Genomic DNA, 8,242 nt, shown 5'->3' on the forward strand with positions numbered 1-8,242 from the left:
CGGTGGCTTCCCGCGGCCGGATCCGATACCGGCGGCTTCCTGCGGTGGATCCAGCGATGACGTAGACGTCACCGATCCGGCTTCACCGATGGCGCCGACAGCTTCCCGTGGATGGATTTACCGCGTCACATGTAATCGGATTCGATTTTATTTTTCGCCCCATTTTTTCGCCCGAGTTTGTTTCTTTTTTTTGAATCGGACAGATTCAATTTTTTTTTCGTCTTTTTTTCGCGGATGGAGGTGGCCATTGCAGGCGGCGGCGTGGAGGCGACACTCACCTCCCCTTCCTCCCTCCTCGCTCCTAGATATGGCCGGAGGAGGGGAGCGATGGTGGGGGCGGCCACTGCAGGCGATGGAGGTGGAGCTCCTCCCTCCCTCCCTAGCTTCCAGTGTTGGATAGTATAGAAGAGACCGAAGCTTGGCATAGTACACTTGCTCAAAGACGATTCATCCCATGAAGACGTGTCGCAGACGGACGCTTGATTGGGTGATCAGGCCAACCACGCACAGTACGACACTGGAGTGAGAGATGCCGCGTAGACCGTAGTCGATCACGGCATTGTCGAGGAAATCGTTGTAGCCGAGCTCTTGAACGGTGATTAAGTCAAAGTTGCGCGGGGCTAGACGACGAAGACGGAGCAGAATTAATGCTGATGTCGGGGACACGAAGAGTCGACGACGCAAACCCGTTCATTGAACGGGAAAAAAAAACAAAAAGGTACAGCAAGCGCAGCACAGTAACCAGCCCACAGTGCTCCATGGTCTATAGACCAAGTCCATGTCCTGTCGAAACCCAGTCAGCCGACCCCATATGGCCATATCAGCCTTAGGGCATCTCCAATGTTTATGATCATAAGTAGCATTAAGGTGAGTCCCACTATTTTTATGGTTATTACCACAATATTTGAAGCAAGAGTAAACTTTTAAGATGGGTCCCACAATGTACTATTCTAGTACTTCTTTTATCAGCCATGCAAATTTTTCATCCTCACATTCATTTTACCCTATTATTTTATTGCTTGTGGTCAAGCCATAAGCTTAAAGCTTTCTTTTGCATTTGATGCCTTATGGCTTTGTTTCACAATGTATATGGTCACTATAAAACCTTATGGCCTCTTCTTATGGCCACATTGTGGCTGCCCTTATCCTCCCACGACCTACTCCATGTCTCCATCCATGTGTGAACACTGAACACCGTGGCTGCTAGCGGCTTGGCGCAGCACGTCAGCAACGGCGGGAGGCGGTGGAGGCCATGGGCGCTCGTCGTCGTGGAGCCGTTCTTCAGATCCGGACAGGGGCGGCTGAGGCGTGTGGAGAGGCCTATCCAGTTGTTCCCCAGCGGCGACGTGGGAGAGACGGCCGGCGGGGAGGTCGTCGAGGCGGGATCTGGCTGGAGGAGGGAGCCACGGTGGCGGAGGCGGCGCTCCCTCCCCTCCCTCCCTCCCTCCCTCCCAGATCTGGCCGGAGGGGGGAGGGCGGCGGCAGCGGTGGTCCCAGCGATGGCGGCGCGCGTTGTCTACTGTTGCTCGGGCGCACGCGCTGCGTCAAGCTCGTGCCGCCACCACATCGCGTCTGTCGTCCAAGGTGCATCTCGCCTCATGTTCATGCCGGTACCGGAGTTCTCATGTTTCATGTTGCAATGCAATTTTATTGGGGTGGATTGGAGTTCTCTCATGGATCCCTCTGCTGATTTTATTTGGGTGGATTAGAGTCCAATTTGACAATTCAAAGTTCTCTTTATCATATTCGCGTACGAATTGGAAATTTGGAAACGGGCTAGCTGCCGAACGACTTGGATTTTTTTTTTTTGGAACAGACGGTATATGCGATTTTTTTTTAATTTAGGCCTATGGGCTTAATCTCAAACTGGAGTAGGAATCGGTGTGGGTTTCTTTTTTGCGTGATAATTGGGCGCGCTTTTTTTATGCGATCTAACCAAATCTGATCCGAAACAAATTTTTTGCTATATATTTGTTGACAAATTTTATTCCAAAAAATTGACAGATGTAATTACAGTACAATCGTAGTGTAATTACACTGTAACTTGCATGTAATTACACTGCAGTTATCGTAGTGTTATTACACTGTAACTTGCATGTAATTACACTGTAACTACAGTGTTAACTTGTATGTAACTTTCAAAAATCTTTCTGTAATATTTTATTTCGGTAAAATGGAGGTTGTGGGAACAAATCCTTACACATATGTGTGTGCTGTGATTTTTTATTTAACGATTCAAAATTACGTGAAACTTATATACAAGTTATATGGTAGTTACATGCAAGTTACAGCGTAATTACATATAAGTTACACTATAATTACATATAAGTTACAGTATAATTACACTACGATTGTACTATAATTACACCTGTCAAATTTTTAGGAGAAAATTTGTCGACAAATGTATAGGTGGTCCCGATCCGAAATCGGATGCAGTGGAAAAAATAGCGCCAGATTAGAAATCGGAAAACGCGGTGATGGACGAAAAAATGCGGATCAGAGGATGAGACGATTGGAAAAATAGCAATATTTATATTAGTTAAGATATGACTAGAAAATGGGCGTGCTTGTGATTTTTAGCCCGTAGGTATTGCTAAGTGCAAGTATTTCAAGATTTATAGTGTCATATTATTTTAGGAATTAGTTTAGTTATATATTGGGTTAAACCTATCCAAGTGTTGAGCATGGCCAAAAACTTCTAAGGTCCTTGATGTAAAATCTATCATAAATTGTAGTTCTACTATTAGGCGCGCTCCTAATATTACAAGCGCCAAACATGCATCAGCTCAGGCCCACCCCACCCCATGTCCCAGCCCAGGCCCACCCCACCCCATGTTCCGTTATCCCACTCCCACCATTGTCGGAGTAAACGATTTACTCCTATCGCACGCCTCAACCACCCACCTTTATTCGATTAAACGATTTACTTTGATAATAAAAACAACTCCCCTGCTTCTGATCCCACCCCACGTCCCGCATCGTGCTCCGACCATTATCAAATGATTTACTTCGATAAAAACAACTTTTCTGTTTTCGGTATATATTCTATTTTTCCCGTACCCAACCAACCACTCTCGCCCCACTTCCTTTTTTTTCTTTTTTTTTCGGATCTAAATCGATCCACCATCCCACCCCACAGATCGGCGACACACCATGGAGGAGGACGATGACACCGTGGCGGTTGATGGCGGTGGCCGGCGAGCGGTGGCCGGCGGCGGTTGAGGCGAAGGCACTGCTTCGGGCCTCGTTGCCGGACGTTGGGCAGCACCTTAACCAGTAAGAAGGTATTCACCTGGGCCAATAGCAACAACCAGCGGCTACTCCACCACGTCGGCGACATTGATAGAACAAGCAAGTAAGGAAATGACACTTTGATTTGCATCTGCATACTCTCCTTCAACTTCACGCATGAAGCCCCCATATTTTTTTCAAATCAAATTAACGTGCAATCTCCAATATTACCTGATCTCAATTGATGGGCTGCACAGGTCCTACATTTGCACATCGTGCTCCATGTGGCTGGCCGTAGAGGATAGGGTGGAGTCCGTCGGTGATGTAGGTTGTTTGATATTTTTCTTTTGCTCGTCATCTCTATTGACATGAACGAGAATGTTTTTACATTTTTTCGTGCTTGCTAGACGATGGATGGTTGCGCAACGTCGGGCTCATCTCTATACCACACCGCTACATCCTTCCATTATTCCATCGTCGACTACTACTCGCCCCCTGGTTGCCCTCTCCACTACCAGTCTGTGTTACCAGTCAGAAGACACAGACTATTCTCTTCATCCTTATAGCAAGATCCAGCAAAGCCACCAGATGGATTTTTAGCTGAATCATTTTTTTTCATTTCTAGTTTGATTCACTTGTGAGTAATTTTATCGCTTGTGTGTAATTGAGCCTGTAATTTTTTCACACGTATGACTATTTTATGATACAGATCAACAATACTCTTAGTATCAATTTTTTACTCTTATACTATACATTGAACATATCAGTAAACATATTACTACACGGTGGCTACGAGATCATGGCTATATCGAGAGGAAGGTGGTAATTGTTTTACTCGCAGACCACGGAATCTCAGTTTTTACTCTTATACTATGTATTGAACACATCAGTAAATATATTACTACATGGTGGTTACGAGATCATGGGCTATATCGAGAGGAAGGTAGTAATTGTTTTACTCACATACCACAAAATCTAAACAATATTTATAATATTGGTAAAAGAACTACTAGCATTGTAAGCTGGTAGTAATTCTTTTACGACCATCTAGGTATGGCGTCATACGATGTGGAGACATTCATGTGAGTAAATTTGTTACTTTTAAATGAGCAGATGTGGGAGGCTGGGAGTAAATGAAAAACTCCACAGAGTAAATTTGTTACTTTTGAAACGTGCGGAGATACTAGAAAAATGGAAAACTCGGAAATAAAAACTAAACGGTAAATATTTTACTAAAACGCGAAAACAGAAAAACTACATAGAAGGAACCAAAAACAGAAAAATCTGGATGGTTAATATTTTAGCGGGCCCATTGATGAAGCACGGATGAGATGGAAAAGAGAAAAAGAAACACGGAAGGTGGAGTGGTAAAAAACGAAAAAAACGAACCGAGAAAAGGTGGGATGCGGAGGAAAGGTGGGGTGGTAAAAAAGGGAAAACCGAAAGGAGAGAGCGTTGTGCGGCGCTCGAACTAATATTCCGTGCTGTAGAGCGTGGAATAGCGCTAATGGAATTTTTATCAAATCGAATTGGCGAGAAGATGAACAAGAGAGAGGATGGAGGAGGAAGAAATGGTAAGTTAGTCCAAAATTTCATTGTAAGGGCAGTGAGAGGCATATATCCAATATCTACAAGTTTATAATGGTATATATGTTCAAATATATAAATGGTAGTGTTATATTTCAAAACTACAAAAGTTACGATGACAAGCCTACCAGAGGAGGTGAATGGTAGATTATGTCAGTGGAAAACAAATAATCGAATCTTAGTAGATTAAAAGTACACCCCAACCTCAAAAACCAATGGAATACACGTCCGGCGGTCTATCCGACCTACTAGAGTCGGTCTGACCAAAACCTAGCCGGTCTAACCGCAGGTCACTCGGCGGTCTAACCGTCAGGCCTAAAACCAGCACGACAACGCTTCTGTGAAAACTTGATCTCTCTTAAACCAACCATTAGATCGAGTTGCAGACTCGATAGAATAAACTAAACAAACTGAGGAACAACTCCACCTGAGAGATTTGCAAACTATAAACGGTTTAAGAGAAAACACCCTCAAAAGTCAGCTGTCTCAGAATTTTAGCAAATCTGAACTAAACCTAAAACTTAAGCAAATTCGAATCTAGTAAGAACCCATCAACGAAACTTTCCAGATCTTTTCCAGATCTGATCTATGAAGTATTAGAAAGGTTTTGGATGGATTAACTTGAACAAAATCGCAGCAAAATAAACAATCACAAGTTAATGCCAAAACCAAACATAAACGTAAAACTTACGAAACCGGAATAGATCATCGATGCCTTGATGATTGAATATGATCTTTATCGCTTAAATATATTGTTCACAAGGTGTAGCCACAACACCCCTTATAAATTTCTCACGAAACCCTCTCTAATATGGGAGTTCCTAGTACGTGCGTACGCGCCGTGAGCAGAACTAGCGCGCACGCGGCGCATGTTTTCGGAAGGACGCGGTAGCCTTACTAACTCTGCTAGTTAAAGATAATGACGGTAATTAACAATAGATTTTTTATTTTATTAGGAGAGTTTTTTTACTAATAGATTGAAAAAAAATAAGTTACATTTGAAAACTTTTGACTTAAGATTTAAACTTTGAACTCAAATTTTGAAAACTTTCAACTCAAACTTTGAAAATTTTCAATTTGCAAGAAAATTTTTTAAAACTTTCAACTCGAGATTTAAAAACTTTCCACTCAAATTTGAAAAGTTTCAACTTGAGATTTGAAAACTTTCAGCTCGAGATTTGAAAACTTTCAACTCGGATTTGAAAACTTTCAACTCGAGATTTGAAAATTTTTAAATTAAGATTTAAAAATTTTCAAGTCAAGATTTAAAAACTTTTTTAAAAAATGAAAACACTTGCTACTGGAAGATTAAAAAGTAATCAGGAAAAAAAGCAAAAGAAAGCGGAAAAAAAAAGAAAACAGCGGTGGTTAGATTTCGTGCGCGCGTCGCGTGGGCCGTATGGGCCGGGAGTGCGCGGTGCCGGCGCGCGCGCGTGAATTAGGATTCTCGCTCTAATCTCTCAAATTTGGCTTACCTTAAGGCATAACCTCCATCTCTATTTATAGCAAGAACCTTCAACTTCAACTTAAAGTACGTGTAAAACTCCATTTCACGATATTACTCAATCCATCATATTTCTTTTTCTCCAAAACCGCAGCCGGACTTCCATTCGGACTCCTGCGACTCCTCGCGTGGGCCGGCTCGGACCAGGCGGACCGCTGCTGCTCCCTAGCCGACTCGGTTTACTAACCAACCGAGCCAACCGAAACCCGTGCATGCAAGCTGACGTCAACACACACCTACATGCATCAACATATGCATACTGCTCGCCACCAGCCCGGACACAGTGCACACACATATGCATGCCATGCTACAGTACCGCGAGAACTGTAGCAATCACTCAATTTTTCTTCCAGTTTTCCTTCGCGAACGCCGACGCTTGCACACACATCTCGTGAAACCCGTTGCGAAGATCTCTCTCACACGATATCCATCCATCGTGTGCCATCTCGCATTAGTACCGAAACCATTATAGGTGCCGGTTGGGAACGGGCTATAGGTGCCGGTTTTCCAATCGGCACTAATATAAGAAACCGGCACCTATGTGGAAAAATAGAACCGGCACTATTAGCTTTGCTCGAGCAAAAAAAAAAAGAGAGAGATGGCTCGAATCGAGCCGAACTCACCAACCACACACCACCATTGTTGTCATCCTTCCTCGAGCCCAACACTACTCCCCTTCATTACCGTCTCTCGGATCCGAGATCAAAATCAACAACAAACTAGTATATGCATGGTACAAAGCATTAAGAACTCAACAAGTTTGGGACTAGAACTCAACAAGAACTCAAGAACACAAGAACTCAAAAAGAAAAAAAAATCAAGAACTCATGCCGGGGCCGCCACCTCGCCCGCACCATCGGCGTCCTTCTCCACCCCTGTCGCCGTCGCCGCATGGGGATGGCATGGCCACCACCGTTGTCGAGGTGCGCCGCAGATGCCTCCGCCAGGCAGCCGTCGGTGCGGGAGCCCGCCGCATCCCCACTTCCTGCCCCACAGGCTCCCCTCTCGCCAGATCTAGCGGAGGGGAGCCCGCCGCCATTGCTCGTGGGGTGCCCGCCGCCGACCACGGAACCCGCCGCGAGGGGAGGGCGCTGCCGCATCCGCTAGGCCAGCTACCAGCCGCAGGGCCCGCCGCCTTCGCCGGGCAACCACCGTGAGAGAGAGAGAAAGAGAGGAGGGAGGAAGAGAGACGCGAGAGCAGAGAAACGAGAGAAAGAAGGTGGATGGATAAGGGTTGACGGAGAAACGAGTAGATAATAATGATGCGCGGTGGGTGCGGTGCTGATGGGCTTGGCTCAAAGCTATAGGTGCCGTTTTTTAAAAAAACACCGGTACCTATAATATATTATAGGTGTCGGTTCTTTTAAAAAACCAACACCTATAGTATATGTGTCGGTTTTTTTTGTTAGAACTGGCATAGGTGTCGTTTTATGTTTTTTCATCGTAGGGAGGTGGGAAAAGCTACATTGGTATCGGTTTTAAATGAACCTTGCACCTTGAGTCATTCTCTATGAGGGTTTTTGTAGTACTGTCGTATCCAACTTCGTCACCCGGCATTCTTAACCGTCTGGACCTCAACTCCTTATTGAGTCTAGTCCCGATCCCCACCGTTGACTGAAATTGTCCTTCAAGAATCCTGACTCTCTTACCTTCTCACATGGTATCCCGACCGCACTAGACCTCTGCTCCTCCCTAAGCATAGTCCCGGTCCTCACCATTGACCAAGACTAGCCTCAAGTCACCTGCACACAATTAGATAAAACAACCGTTCCTTAGTACATATATCATAACCTGACCCACATTAATCACACGCACTCACACAAACATCCACACACAATTCCAAACCACTTCATTGATTAAATCATTTACAAAGTCAATTTGTTCATCACAAATATTAATCATGACAATGATTTCACATGA

Source organism: Oryza glaberrima, chromosome 1, assembly GCF_000147395.1.
Source record: "Oryza glaberrima chromosome 1, OglaRS2, whole genome shotgun sequence".
NCBI lineage: Eukaryota > Viridiplantae > Streptophyta > Magnoliopsida > Poales > Poaceae > Oryza > Oryza glaberrima.